This window comes from Aphis gossypii, chromosome 3 (genome assembly GCF_020184175.1).
Source record: "Aphis gossypii isolate Hap1 chromosome 3, ASM2018417v2, whole genome shotgun sequence".
Lineage (NCBI taxonomy): Eukaryota > Metazoa > Arthropoda > Insecta > Hemiptera > Aphididae > Aphis > Aphis gossypii.
In genome coordinates, this window is record NC_065532.1 from 14760922 (window position 1) to 14777707 (window position 16786).

Sequence of the window (16786 nt, forward strand, 5' to 3'; positions counted from 1 at the left end):
TAATGCCGATGGGATGACAAAATATAAATCCCATTCGTTTATATCGTACCTATATATTATAATAAATAATAATAAAGGTGCCAAGTCTATGTACTAGCTAGGCATATTGTATGTATATGTATAATAATACATACATACTAAATGTCATACCAAACCATATTAGGCATATATATAGGTACGCAATACGCAGCGACGTGATATTGAAAACGATAATACACGAGAGAACAAAAATCGGAGTGTCGTCCGTTAGTTGTCGGAGGTGCTATACTTATATGTATTATACTTATATAGATCTAAAAGACGATCATTAAACGCGCGTTATTATAAGGCCGGCGCAACTGTCACACGGCATCATATACTTGTAATCATATGTCGCCTACGTCGCGTCGTGTCGTACAATAATACTTATTACACACGCGCAGGATATATCATTTTTTTTCTTTATTAACGTGTAACACAAAAAATGAAAATAACCAGCGCGATATTCACAGTCGCGAAGATGTAACTTGCACATAACACGTATATATTATAATGGTAATTAAATAGTATGCATATCTGTATAATATATATGTACTATATCTAGGTGAAGGTCCAAGAACGTTTTGTAATGAGATTATTATTATATTAAATATTTTATATCTATGTTATGTGCGCATGTATATGTGTGTAAGGTTCATCACCAGTGTCGTATACCATCTCTATGTAATGTAATATATTATTACATACACGGGATGATTCACTTAACACGTGTTTACCCCTATTTTTCTTTAAATAGATAATAAATGCGTATATGAATTATACATTTTTGAAATTATTAAGGAAATGATTTGTTTGAAAACGTTGATATTATAATATATAAATCAATTTTTAACACGAGTATTTTCTGAGTAGTTAAACTTAGTACTAATATATTTTCATATACCTACTACGTTATGGTCGTGTTGGTTTAGATAAATATATGGGGCCAATGTTAGTTTAAAAATTATAGTAATTAATTTATTATAACTGTATGTAATTTGTAAACATTTTCAGAGTATAATAAATAGTAAATTAAACATTACATCTATTTAATAAATTAATTGAAAAACAATTACTAAGGACAGGACTAAATTACCCTCGGTACCAGATGTCAAATAACTCTGGAATAGGTACTCGTTTGAATTTTGATTTTGATACTTTAAAGTTTCTAAAAACATTATCTAATCAACAATTTGTAGTGAAAAAAAAAAATATCTAAGTATTTGAAAATATAGACTTTATAAATGAGTATTAAGTGTCTAAAAATTTCGAAAATCAAATTTTAGACAAATGCGTTATTAAAAGATAAAAAAGGGTGCGGGCTAGCATATACTCGGTGAATCATCCTGCAGTATACGTATTAAAGCTCTTCGGATTTCTTTGTCATCCACCGTAGCATGTGCCCATAGCTGGCATAGCTATATTATACTCGTATTGTAACAATGTACCTATATCGGTGCACTTGCAGTACGTACAGGGTGATTCGCCAAGCATATAATTCTCACGTGATTTCGTCATTCAACTATAAGCATTGTTCCATCGAGATTTTTGGAATTCTCGAGTTGTATAGCTTTGACACTATATAATGTTTTCATGTTCAAAGATTTCTTAGGTGGCCTGCGTTCAATACGGACTGTCCGCGGTATGCGCCGCAGATGATACAAACTTTTGTATTTCATAAGCGGTGCGAGTAATGAGCATGCTTATATATAGACATATTATATTATAACGAGTGAACAGCTATATATGTGTACAACGCGTATACTTATTATTATACACGTGCACGTCACATTATGTATATGATGGGCCGAAAAACAGCTCTTGTCGATTTTTCGCGAACTTCGCACGATTCTGATGTATTGCCACGCGTGTAAATGAATAGTATGGGCTGTCGCAATATACGCACGGCCGTCATCGACGTCTTCTATAATATGCATTATGTAGAACGCATATGACGTACCTATGTATAATACTCGTACCAGCAGATATTTGCTCTTGATCGGCCACGAGCACTTATCGGCCGATCGTCACAAGTGTACCTACCTACATATTACGATATTTGCATAAAGTATAAAAGATATACACAATATATTGTTATTATTATAATTCACCAGACGACTGCAATGCTGTAGTCATTTGTCATTATATATCATGTCGGTCACACACTTGGATTTTTAACTGTGATGTATTTTATTTATTGTATTTGTCTCAATGCCCGAGTTTGACGTATATACACGCGAAGTCTATTGTACATATTATAATATGCAATTTAAAAGATTAAACGACGATTGTATAGATATGATGTTATCACACTACAAAAGTGGCTACTACGTTTTTGTGTCTTCGTAAAATCGTTTTTTGTACCTGTAAACGTTTTAAGTAAAATATTTCTATGTGTACACGTTTTTTAAGGGACTGATGAGCCGACTGTCGAATAAACCGACGTCGAGTATTATCATAGGTGATAACGGAAGCGATATTATATTACCTAATATCAAACTTTTCATAGAATATTTATCAAAATTTGTGGCACCATCGTAAGTTTATCTTATTAGTTATTATTTTATTAATTATTTTGTTTTAATACAGTGTGTTTTCTATTAAGCAATAAACTTTTAATAAATGGTTAAGTTATGAATTTATAATTAAAAATAAAATTTGTGGAAATCAGTACAATTGCAGGGAGTTTGGAAAAAGAGTCTGCAGAAAAACTGACAAAAAAACGCTCATTTAACGCTTAAATGAAAACCTGAATGCTAAAGCTACAACTGATTGTGTAAATGGTACATACGTATTTCATCGGACGCTGATAGATCATTATCATACACCCGAAGTACACAGGGCAACAGTGGATATTGATTTTTGAACTGCAAATACAAAAAAAACCAAACACATCCAACTATCAAATTTTTTTAGGATTAGACAATTTCATTGATATAAAAATGTAAATTAATTATTAAATATGTAAACATATAAATATTATAAATTACTTGTCGATTGAAATATTACAGTTTTATTTGTAAGTGTTTAAAAGGAATAATTTTCATATTTATATAAATAAACTATAGATTTAAGTTTTAGTGTAAGTAATTAATATTAAGTTACCCACATTGGTCCATAATGTCAACAATGTTATTATCACACGTTGAAAGTTTTATAATACCTAATATATTCTCCTTCAAGATTTAAATTTAAATAATGAAGAACTCGCTTCCGTTATATAATTAATAATTAGAGCCTTCGAGGTCGTTGTAATGGATGTGTTAAATTCAATGATAAATAATATTGCATAAAAAAAAAAAAAAAAATGATTTTGAGTGAAGGAGACATTATGTGGATTTGCTTTCAGGTTAGGTTTACGCCATATATTAAGAATAAATAGTTTAAACTACATTATTTTTATATTATAATTATATAATAATTTCGGGAACTTGAATTAACATTAAAAAAAAAAACAAAAAAATATTGCATATTATAGTCAATAGTATCGTAGAATGGTGTGAATATATTTATGTAGTAGAAGTTGGTAAATCGGACTAAATATTTTGAAAATGTCATGTATTGAAATAAAATTATAGTAATATTATGTACATAGGTAATGGTAGAAAGTTTCAAGACTTAACTAATATATTTTTTAAATATAACCAAATTACTTAAATGATTTAAGAAAAAATTATTATTTTATGCTTAAATATACAATTTTGTTGAATTTTGAACCTTAATCGCTCATATTATTGTATGAAATCGTGACTATGTACTTTTAAATTACTGTAAGAACAACTTATGAAGAACCTTCTATTATATTTTCAATGTTTTTGTCCGACAAAGAAAAATGTTATTAACATCAATCACAAAAAAATAAAAATAAAATGTCTACAAAAATAACTCAAGAAGATCTAAAGCATTTTGAAAATTATGTCTTATTTATAGTAAATATAAATATAACCATAAAAGTATTTGGTTTAAGTAGTGTCAATGAATTATTAGTCAATACATATAGTATAAAATACAATAGAACAGGGTGGTTTAAGGTGTTTGTGCGAAGAAAGCATAATAAAATTATACTTATTGCATACAAATGGTTATACATACAATTATTAACTTTCTCGATAAATAAAAAACAAAAGTATTGTTTAAAAACTTCAAGTATCAACAATTATTCTTCAAAAACATAAAATATAATCGATTCAATAAGTATATAAATTCCCATCTTCCCTCCGTTTTAATTTTTATCAACTATAAAAAAATACTGAAGTCATATTGTACGATTCCCTAAAGTACTAAAATGATAAATGTTCTACCTGTAAAATTTACTCCCTATTAAACTAAATTAGTCGAGGTCTAACATATTATGTAGAGTAGAATAACTTTTGGGTAACGCTATTTACATTTTGTTACTTACGTTTTAAAAATATATATAATACGATACGGTGAAGTGTGAATCCGGCTTTAATCCATATCTCACTTTCAAAATCAAAAATAACTTGATGTTGTTTGTCTGTCAAATAATAGTAAATAAATCAATTGAACTTGAATATCTTAAGCATATAATTATAAATTTTTTGCACTGCCCTAAAAAGGATATCTGAAAAATCATAAAAACTTTAGTTAATCTTTGTACTATGTAGGTATAGGTTATATTATATTATTTGTTTTATTCAGAAGTCAGACAGTATCATAATAATTACAATCTTTTACAGTAGAAATCTTTATACTTAATTTTCATAATCTACCTATTTATGTTTTTTTATTTATATTTATACATTTTAAAGCATAAAATATTGTAAATAATTATACATTTAAAACATATAGTTAAGAATTTTCATTATAGCAATAGGAAGTAGTTAAGTACCTACCTGAAGGCATAAGATAGTTGAACGGGCGTCACCGTTTTCCGCCAAAATCGACCTTTCCGTTTACCGCCAAGTCCGTTTACCGCCAGTACAAAATTATATATTTCCTTTTACCGCCACCACAAATTTCAGTTTCAATATTTTGGTAACCCCTTGGTAATGATTTTTAAAACCTAACCAAACCGTTGATTGAAAGAATTAAAATATTATATTATATACCTACGTATATTTATCACGCAGATAACATTTTCACAATCATATTTTTTTCTCTATTAATACAAAAGAGAGGATAGATTATGTTCAAAATTCAATTCAAATATCAAATTTTAAGAAGACAAATAAAAAACCAGAATTTAATTGACAAGTATGAAAGAGGAGAAATATGTCGATATACATTTGTAAAATCAATTGCGTATAACTATAAGAAATAAATAAATAGTATAAATGTTTGACTGTGATATTTTATTTTACTATTTTACGTCGTAATATTGACTTTTTTGTAATATATTATACAATACTCTATATAATTTTAATTATAAGTATCACTTGAATTTTTTTTGTAAAATCATATATTTAATTAAAAATTGATTATTTTTGTTATTTTAAAAATCATTACCAAGGGGTTACCAAAATATAGAAACTGAAATTTGTGGTGGCGGTAAAAGGAAATATATATTTTTGTATTGGCGGTAAACGGAAAGGTCGATTTTGGCGGAAAAGTAGATCACCCAGTTGAACACTTGTAACCCTATCACACATAAATTAGAACTAATAAATAACATATTATTGTGTGTATTTAATATTTATCAATGTTGAATTTCATTTTATTTTAAATTTTTGAAAAAAAAAAATTATACTGAATAAATAAATAATAATAATGTTAAAATTGCTGATATACAATATATAATAAAATATTAAATGAAGATACTGTTATAATGGTTAATATATTAACATAAGTATACTTATAAGGTTATTTTGTATTTTCTGTGTATACGCATGCTATAACATGACGTATAGATAGATGTAGGCACTCAGCTTCATCTTATGATAAATGTATATAAGTATAAAAAGTTGTGATTCTCACTTGATATATGTATAACAATTTTTTTTAGATTTGATCTATAAAAGGTTACCATACTTTGATCGTGAGAACATCCACGTGATCATATAGCCTTGTATTTTAGTTTATCGTAAATTATTCTTGATATAAAAATTGAAGATATTTCATTTTAGAATGTCCTTAAGGATGAATCTATATAATTAAATATTAATACTCAAGGAATTTCCATCACGTTTATTACTCGAACCATGGTTCCAAAATAATATAATAATAATAACAACTAATAAGTCAACATATAAAGGGCAAAATAAACTAATTTTGTGGTTAAAGCTATTATAATTATTGTAGGTACCTATCTTTTCAAAGGGAATATAAGATGAAAAAATAATTCATGTTTGTTGTTCTGTTGCTGTAATAATATAAAGCAATTTAAGATCCTCATACAAATGTCTCGAATGCATAAATACTATTTGAAATTTGTTATAAACTTGTTAAAAAAAATTGAATAGTTTATGAACGATAGAACTCAAAACGTATTAAATAATATAGTTTCGACGATTTATTTACATTTAAAACAACACGATATATATGTAATAATATACTTATGAGTGGTCAATAGTTCAATACCAATGAAATGCACTTTTGAATAGCCAAATAAATGTGTGATAATTGTATGTATATTTTTTTTTTGTTCAAATAAAATATTGTCTTCAACGTAACCTGTGACACTTCACTTAGGTGGACACTATACAAATGGATGCCGAATAAACGGACTCAGCTGTCAGCACCGGCTATGTAGTGTATTGTTATATGCCGTTGCATAATAACGATATTAATACGCAACGTACAAAACTTAAATCTGTTCAATTATTTCATTACGTAAATACAATCAGTAGCCATAATATTGCCTCCTCCTAATAAGAGACACAATAACAACACTAATGCTCTTCAATATTTAGGACAGTGAAGAATGGCGGTTGCGATTCTCATTTGAAATAATGAAATGCATATATAAGAGTAAACATTTTGCGTGGGTCAAGTTCTATCAGTATAACTAGGTTAAATACGTTGTAAAAAGAGCGTAAACTGTACCTATAAATTTAGGAACATTTTTGTTTTTGTTCAGAAACATAGATAGATGTTAATCAAAAATGTATTTTTATATACCGTTTTTATTTAAAAATTATATTTTCGTTTGAGATAATATTTTTGAACGGATAAGTCGTATTTTAGAGATGAGTATTTGTAGAATGAGTTACTGATTTTAGAATAGATATACTCGCGTGCGTAGTAAAAATACAAATCATGATGACCTTGTCAATTATTGACTGTTTAATTCAATGAAATAGATGGTATAAAGCGAAGATAGATTATTGATTTTATAATATTATTTGTTTTATACATTTCGATAAATTTATTATAATTTATTTTAAGGTAAAGTTTATATTTGACCACAAGTTTTAACATTGAAATCAAAACTATGTTATTACGTCGTATAAGTGTCTATATTTTATATTATATATTATTTTCAATTTTTCATTATCTTATAATATTATCTCATTGATGATTGATTGCACAAGACATAACGTTTTAATACAGCCATAAAGGTAAAATTGTGCATATATACTATATAGGTTATTATATAGATTTTTTTTTATTGATAACTGATAACTGATAAGTGAACAAAATAAAACGAACCAGTATTTTGTAAACATGGAAGAATTGCACAGAATTCTAAAACAGTATTCACAGGAGTTGGATATTACTTCACTCGTATAATGGCACGAAATATACGTGTAGAGTTGTATATAAAAACTAGTGTCAAATCAACAAGAACAGAATCTTTTCGTTTATCGAGAAACCAAAATATATCCCAAAAGACTAGAATTCTAGTTTAGTGTTATTTCGAATCGAAAGTTAATCTAGAATCAATATTTTGAATTTAATGATAATAACTGATACTAATTTACAGATAAAATATGCATTTTAATCTTAAAACCAAAATGAACGTACCAATAATATATAGGTATATTATGTATTTGCTATTTTTCATATATTATATAAGTTGCGAATTTTGATTTTGAAAAAGTGAATATTAAATTGTCTTTTTCTCAAGATAGTAGTTCAATTTTAAATTCATACAGTTCGTACTACATAATATTAGCTTTTAAAATGTTTAAACTGGAAATACATATATGTAGCTGATATACCTACTGACTAATAAATAACTAACATTTATTTTGTCAAATACAAAATAAACGTTTTATGTTTATGATGTCACTATTTTTGTTTTTTTTCTTGACCATTTTGTGTGAATAAGAATACTTTGTTACTTTCTCAAAACCATCATCTAAAAATGTTGTTTATAATAAAACCCTATTAACTGTATTTTATTTTCAATCTCTATATAGGAAGGTTATATCATCTTTATAGATCACTATTATTTATCATCTTACAGAGAAAACTATAATATAATAAATCCTTGACACACCATTTGCTTCATATATGTGTCAGATATATGCATAATATAGGTATAAATATTATTGATATGTGTCTAATGCAAGCTAATCCATTTAAATGTCTACTGTCGAAACTCCATTATTTTTTAAAGCTTTAACTTTTTTCATTTTTGAGAGTATTATGTTTTACATAATTTGATTTTATTGCAAAGTATTGTTAACTTTTTAACATTTTTCCAATTAGTTACTTAATTTAAAAATAATAAAATATGTACCTAAATAGGTACACTTAATAAATCATCTTATGCCTGTTGGTGTGATATTTAGTTACTTTTAAGTTGAAAATATATAATGTCATATAATAATAGTGTTGTTGAATATTGACAATAGGTTATTACGCAAAAGATAAATGTTTACTTGGAACACGATCGTCGTGTTCATAAAGAGTCTTCAGGGTTTTCTTCGCTTTTCAGTAGCGAAATATTGTTCACGAAAGAGACCCCCCAAGACGGCATCAAGCGACCCGATTGCCCTGCAATAATAATTGTAATTTAATGTGTATATCTCGGTAATTTCAATTATTACAGGTGAGTCGACCCAAATCCCCACCATATTCCCCTATTCGTACAAACACCTCATTTTCATTAGTATGTTCCAATAAAATCGTGAGCCGTGCATAGATAGGACAGAAAGATACTGAAAATGCACTAAGTACATTTAATACGAAATCAAATTTGTCACATTAAAATACATCTATATAGTCTGCTATCTATACTGAGTTCTATTTGTAGCCCATAGATAGGTAGCTAACCGTTTGAAGGTTAGACGTAAGTTATTATTTCCGTTTGCAGTATAGTAAACAATAATAGTAGAAGAGAAAAAGGAGAAGAAAATGAGATCACTCTAATAGTTTAATGGTTTAATTCATGAGTACAAGCGTAAGTGCGGAGCGAATATTGACGACACGCCAGACCATATATTTTTCTTCTTTGCGTTCATTCGTCCGTATGATGTCATAGTTGATGTTTGGCACGATTCGGTATCGCAAAGGTCAATTTTTTTTCCACTTGTATCAGTATCGTTTATCGACTTGTATGTATACCTTACGCTGATCTGTATTCTGTATTATTATTTTAATGTATACGGTGGAAATAGTATAACCACCGATTTAATGTCGGTAATGGCACGACATAATATACTTGTACAGTTGTATATAATATATATAATAGATATATATTTTCTGATTGCAAAATATCTTATTGTTTGGAATGTTATAAAGCTCTTACAATCTAATTTTTTTCAGTCAAAAATTAATATAACTACGATTCACAGGGTTCACATAATTTATTAACTAAGATTATTATGTTTAGATTGATATTCACGGTAATACCATAAATTGGTTATTTATTGATTCATAAAAATACTAATAGAGTTAATACAGTAAAGTTTGTAAAAAGTGAAGAAGTTCGTGGATTTATTAAAAATATTTATATTTAATTTCATAATAGTATAAGTTCAAAGACTGGAACTAAACCAAAAGTATTCAATCCTTTTGCAACAATCATAGACTAGAAATTATTATACAACTTTAGTAAGAATAGAATATATAATAATAAAAGATGTTATAAAAAGTTTTCCTGATTTTATCAAAAGACTCATTATTTTATTAGGAACAATAAAATATAAATTTCCTAAAAGTATGAATGTATTATATTTATATACACTCACTTAGATATATATATATACACGTTGGGTATATCCTTGTTTTATTAAAGCTTTAATACGGTATAGTTTAATAAATATTATGTTACACTTGCTGTTGAAAAGGACTTTATACTTTATCACTTAACTTAATATTATACATACTCATAAGTTTATGAGTAAGTTGGTATTATATAAGTTGTAAAATTCAAAAGTTCAAAATTTAAATCAATTATGTGTAATAAAATTTATGTATAGGAAATTTCATTAGCCCTGAATAATAGTATTAAACTAAAAAATTATATATATAAATTATATAGTGGTGTCAAGTCAAATCAATTTATATAGATTTGATTATAATACTTTGAATTAAGATCACTTATTATCTGCAGTCTAATAGCACTATTTTATCATGAGGAAATGGCTATGTATATCATAAGACGCGCAATTTTTCAAATTCCAATCATCCAATGGGCAATGACGTGTAGGTACTACCCAGGAAATTGTATCAAGTTAAGTCGGGTTCACACATTTGCAACTTTTTGAAAGTTAATTTTACTTTCATGCAACATTAAATAGCATGTAATTTGTGTCCAACACGTCAGACAGTTTGTAAGATATAACATTCCGAGAACTTGCATGCGCGAATTGTGAAGGTTCTGTTTCAGATTATAGTAAAGTTGTTTTCATACAATTAAAAAATGATTATGCAGAAAAAAAAGTGAGCAAAATATTATATAAACATGAACTAGACTTTTTTAAATCATTATTATAATATCGAGCAGATTGCAGTAGACATCGTAGCATGGATTTCGTAGTGTAATAAAAATAAACAACCACAGAAATGAAAGAAAAGAGTAGTAGTAAATATAGCGGTAATGCCGAATTGAATACAATATTATTTGTAAATAATTAACTATGGTTGAGTAATTAGATCGTCCGCACCGGTTGTGCGTATATACTATGTGAGTATTATAATATAATATCTAATATTATGCCGCCGAACACTGCAGCAGCTGACCTTCGAGACCGGTGCGGTTGATACCTTTATAATATTAATAATATCTCATACACAAGTCTTCGCACCAGTTGCACGCGCGGTGCAATCCTGTGGGTTTCTCTATACGCGCTACTATGATGCGTTGATGCGTACACGTCACAGCCGGGCCCAAACGTCTGGCAAACTATATTATAATAATATTGTAACGCACATAATAATATACTATATAATATAGTATAGGTAGGTACCTACAACAGATAGGTACACACGCAGAGACGCGCGCGCGCATAATCTTATTCTGACTTCCTCACGAGTTACCTTTCACCGATGACACTGACACATTTAGTGGAAGATCAATTCATACGGCAGTAAGGCACCGCACACGCACACACGCACGCACGTGGCTTTTGTGCGTGTCAATTGTTCCACATAATATCATTATATTATACCTACCATTTGATTTAAATAATGGAATTTCGCGCCGCGTTAAATCGCCCGAAAACACATTATCATATTATATACGATCACGAAATACACATATCGCGCTGCAGCAGACCTCGAGACGAGTATTCTTTATACAGCGCCGGCATTTGCACGACCGGACGGTTTGTTTTTCGATACAAATTAGTATACGACCCAGAACGGGTGTATAGTGTTCAGCTGCAGCGTGTGGTGGTTATAGTGGTCTACTCGTCTACAGGTACCTCAACTACACGGCCACTGCTATACAAGCAATGAATATGAAAAATATATATTATGTGTTAGGTTTCGTGAAATTTGAAAAATAGATGAAGGTATTTAAAATACTTTAAGCCCAAAATACGCTTGTTCCAAAAATGTACTTCAATTGCGCTCAAATACACGCATATAATATACGTTTAGAAAGTATTTAAATACTTGTGAATTAAAATTATTTTACACAATTTCATATTATATTTTAAAAATATTCAGCGTAAATTATAATATTTGAATTCCAAACTATCATTAACATATTGTTATTACACAAATAAATGCTAATTAACAATACTGAATACAATAGATTTGTAATGAGGTTAAACACAGTATATGTGATATGTATCATATTATGTTAAATACATTTTTATTGCACTTTATGAACACGATTGGTTTAAAATGTTCATTTGAACGTGTTTCACGACAATGGCATTTGATGACGATGTTTTTCATCAATAGTAAATATTTAAAGAAAGTGGTAATTGTGTATAAAAATAGGAATAAAATATCAAATCATTGGTATTATTCAATAAGTAATAATAAATTATACTTAAAACACTACATTAAATATTTAAAATAAAATTTATTAAAAAAAGTATTTGGCAGAAAGAAAAGCATTTAAGTACAACGGTAGGTACTGAAATATTTTTACTTATAGTAATAGTGAAATATGCTAATACTTGTTTGCGATTCCCGCGCTTTATATTTAATAAAATACTAGGTACATAATAAACATTATTATTACGTGTTTGTAGTGTATTGGCCATATCTATACCAGTTTTACAGGCTGTATCAAACGTGAGAGTTATCGACTTACTTATTTTTATATGATATAAGTAGTCTAAAAAGTATAACGAAAGATAACATTATGAAAAATTGTATGGATCTTCAATTGCTACTATCAAAAAAAAAAAATGAAAATGTTAGTAATTCAGATATTGATGCTATAGAAATGACAGATGAGTTAGTAGCAATATCCGAGTTATTAAAACCCAACAGTACTCCATTAGAAGTGTCACAGTTTATTGTAAATAAAAACAATTTTGTACCAAATGTAACTGTAGCACTTTGCATTATTTTAACTATGACTGTGTCGGTCGCATCTGGTGAACGGAGCTTTTCAAATTAAAAATAATTAAAAACTATTTGAGGTCTTCTATGAATCAAGAAAGGTTAAGTGATCTTGCTACAATTTCTATTGAAAAATAAGAAATGGAAAATCTGGAGTTTAAAAATTTACTGACTGATTTTGCCCAAGAAAAGACTCGCAAAATTAATTTTATTTAATATATTTTTAATTTTTTAGGTATATATTTTTTAATGTTTAATTAAATATATATTGTTGATCTATGATAACGATAATGAATGCATAACGATGGTCAAAAATATTACTTGTTCTATTTCATACTCAACATTTATTTTAGTTTTATATTTTGTAAAGAAAACATAGGTCAGTCAAAATATTTTATTTTTTTTTAAATAAACGAGGGTTCATAAATAAAAATGAATGTCCAATGTCCATATTTTATTCAACCCCCTCCTCTCCAAAAAATTAACTATTGCATAGGGCAACGTAAATTAGATTTGCCTAGGATGGCAAAAAACCTACGCCCAGCCCTGTATGGCTGTATGAACTTACATATTATGTATTTTTGACCTACTAGGTTTCGTATATAGCCCGGTAGGGACTTATATTCGCACGGCGGATACGGGATAGAGTACAGGAAGATTTAGGATTGCCAATAGAAATAATAAGGAATGCTGATAAAGCTGCAAAAGTAAAAGAATGAGTGAAGAATTGTTGTTGTATTGTCGAAGGGTTGTTTATTAATCCCCTAAAATATTATCAAGAAAAAGAAACAATTTATCTAAATTCAACCAACGAATTATAGATTTGTTGTTAGTTTGGTTAATGAAGCAGCTACACGGTTCACGTATAAGTCATATGGTACAAATACATTTAAAAATTAATAAATAATTTAAAGGCTAATATTTATTATAAATAATTGATATGCATTCAAGAAAATAGTTTAATCTATAAAGAAATAGGATAATTTTTTATTTCTTCATTAATGTAAATGATATGATATAATATAATATAACATTATTTATATTGAAATACCTTAAAATTTAAATTCATTATTAAATGAACCTTAAATATATTATTATAATTTACCCAAGTATTCAATGGTTGCTAAATTTTAAAAAGTATAGTTATTAGTTATTCACTGTTAAATAAATTGACATATATTAATTTAAATTGTTTCGTGCAGATGTGTTCAATGATTGGTTATAAATTATTATGTTAGACGTTAGACATATTGTAATGTATTTATAGGGTAGGTAAGTAATAAAAATTAACGTTTTCGTAAGTCATTGCATTACCATAATTATTCTTTTTCGAAATTACTGATGAAACTATTTTAATCCATTAAAATATTGTATTATGTGTTAAAATGTCAACAATTAATATATATGCAGCAAAAGAGTATACTTAACCTTAAGCCGATGAATTGTGATGTAACTCTTAACGAAAATAGTATTAGGTACAAAACTTTTTTTGGAAATCTGTTTATATTATACTCCATTAATTTATTATTCATATGTGTAGACACATTAAGTATAAAAGGTATTATAAATAAATTGTTGAATTTTCTAACGCATTTCTTATAGATTTTACGGTTTATATATGTATTTGTAGATTTATGTATTTGAGAAAGTATAGAAAGTGATGAAGTATATTTCTTCACTTCAGTCATATAAATTTACAAATTGCTTAGTGTAATGTTTAAAAAAAATATATATATACAGGGTGCGGCAGTCAAACCCGACGATTTTAACAAAAACTGGTAGGCAGGGCTGAAGTGGTAGAGATTTCGGGAATGTTCTTATCGCTTTTAAATACAAAAATTTAGTAATCATGGAGCTTGGCGAGTGAACAGCATGATTCGCTGTAAAAGCGTATTACAAAAATTATGATATATGTGTTATATATGTGTGACTAACCAAGGAAGGAATTTGTGTGACACAATCTTAAAAAAAGGAATTTTTTAAATATATAACATAAAATTCCACATGTGTAATTTTTATTTGTTTGGCGAAAAATTAATAAAAAATTGTTTTTCTATTTTTTTTATTCTTTTAAATCGTCAGATTTGATTGCCGCACCCTATATTATATATACCCAATTTTGATACTTGCTAGTAAAAGCAAAAAAAAATTGTTTTACAACATTAATATAATTATGATTATTTTAATTTTTAATTGTGTTTAAACTTATCGTTATACACTATTTGAAAAATCCATGCTGTAAAATAAATTAGGTGTATCTAGGTTTTAAATATATTATTATTTATTAGGTATTAACAATTGCTGAATTATAAAATACTCATTGTCACGAGCGAGAAGATTGAAAATACAAATTATAGCAGTCACGACACGAATGTATTATTTCCCATACGTCCGTCTTTTAATTTTAATTAAATTAAAGTACGTATAATACAATATTATTCCGGTGTTGGAATAATATAATAATAATATAATTTATTTCATTTACTTGATTTCAGATGAATTTATTTTAGTGAAAACCCTTTTTTTTTAAAGTACATTAAATCACTTAGACTGCAATCATTGGGTTTTGTGTTTAGAATTGTTGTTATTCAAATCTGAAATTGATATTATTCGAAAAATCATAGTTGAACTCGTTTATTTTGACAATAGTTAAGTACATTATAACTTTTATATATTTTTCTATTTAAGCATATTCAAAGCATAGTATATTTGTCATAACTTATAGGTATGATTGTACGAATCATTTCTAGCAAATTTAAACTGAAAATATATGTATTTCATAAACTCAATTGAGTTCACAAGATTAATTTATTTGAACATATTGTTGGAAAATTGTTTTAAGATTGTTCTTTCTATAAATTAGACACTAGAAAAATGATTATTTTCTTACATTTCTAAATGAATCATAACATTTAATGGTTAGCCAGATTTGTATAATACATTATTATTTGAAAACCACTAGTCCGTTACTCATATTTTTATTGTTTAGTATATTGCTTTATTGGTATTAGTGCATTACAAGTATTACGACATACCTTATAATGTTACGCGATTTGTTTACAGTAATAGATGAATAAATCAACCTTTTAACTCAGAAAAATCTTTAAAAAATAATTACATGCACGGATACCTTTAAATCTGCGACTAAATCCGTACAGTGAACGCATTTTAAATTGAAGAATCAGGTATTATGTGACTTCTGCATAAGAAAATGTATGTGACGACGACGCATAATAGATGAGTATACATAATCGGTTAAAAGTGATCCAAACTTAAATAATTCAGACGTTCAAAGTATTTTTAGTATTTTATTTTAATTTTAAACCAATGTTAAAATGATGTAACTATTTCTTAGAATCATAATATGGAAGATATCATATAAAAAAATTAATTTATTCACTACTTACTCCGAAGTCAATGCATTGACATATGCATTAATCTTAAACTTTTCCCGCATTAGACTACTAAAAATATACTACATAATATAATAGTTATTATAAAACAACGTTTATGATACATAAAGAACTCTAACTTTTTAAATTTTTTTTTTTATATTACTAATTGATACCAACTATTAATAATAGGTAGGTATATAATAATTTTAGTAATCAATCATTTTATACCATTACTTTTTCATTATTGTTATGGATATATACGTATTAAGTAATGGTAGGTACGTATGTACATACTGATACATTATTAATGTGCTTATTAATGTATTAATATATTATACTATAGTTTCCAGCTAATTATACAAAATAAACATTTTTGTAATCTTTGATTGATTACAATAACAACTATAATACAACTTTCAATTTCTCTTGAATCATAAAATGCTTATAATAATGTATATTACCACAGTATAGTAAATAACATAAATAAAAGTAACTAT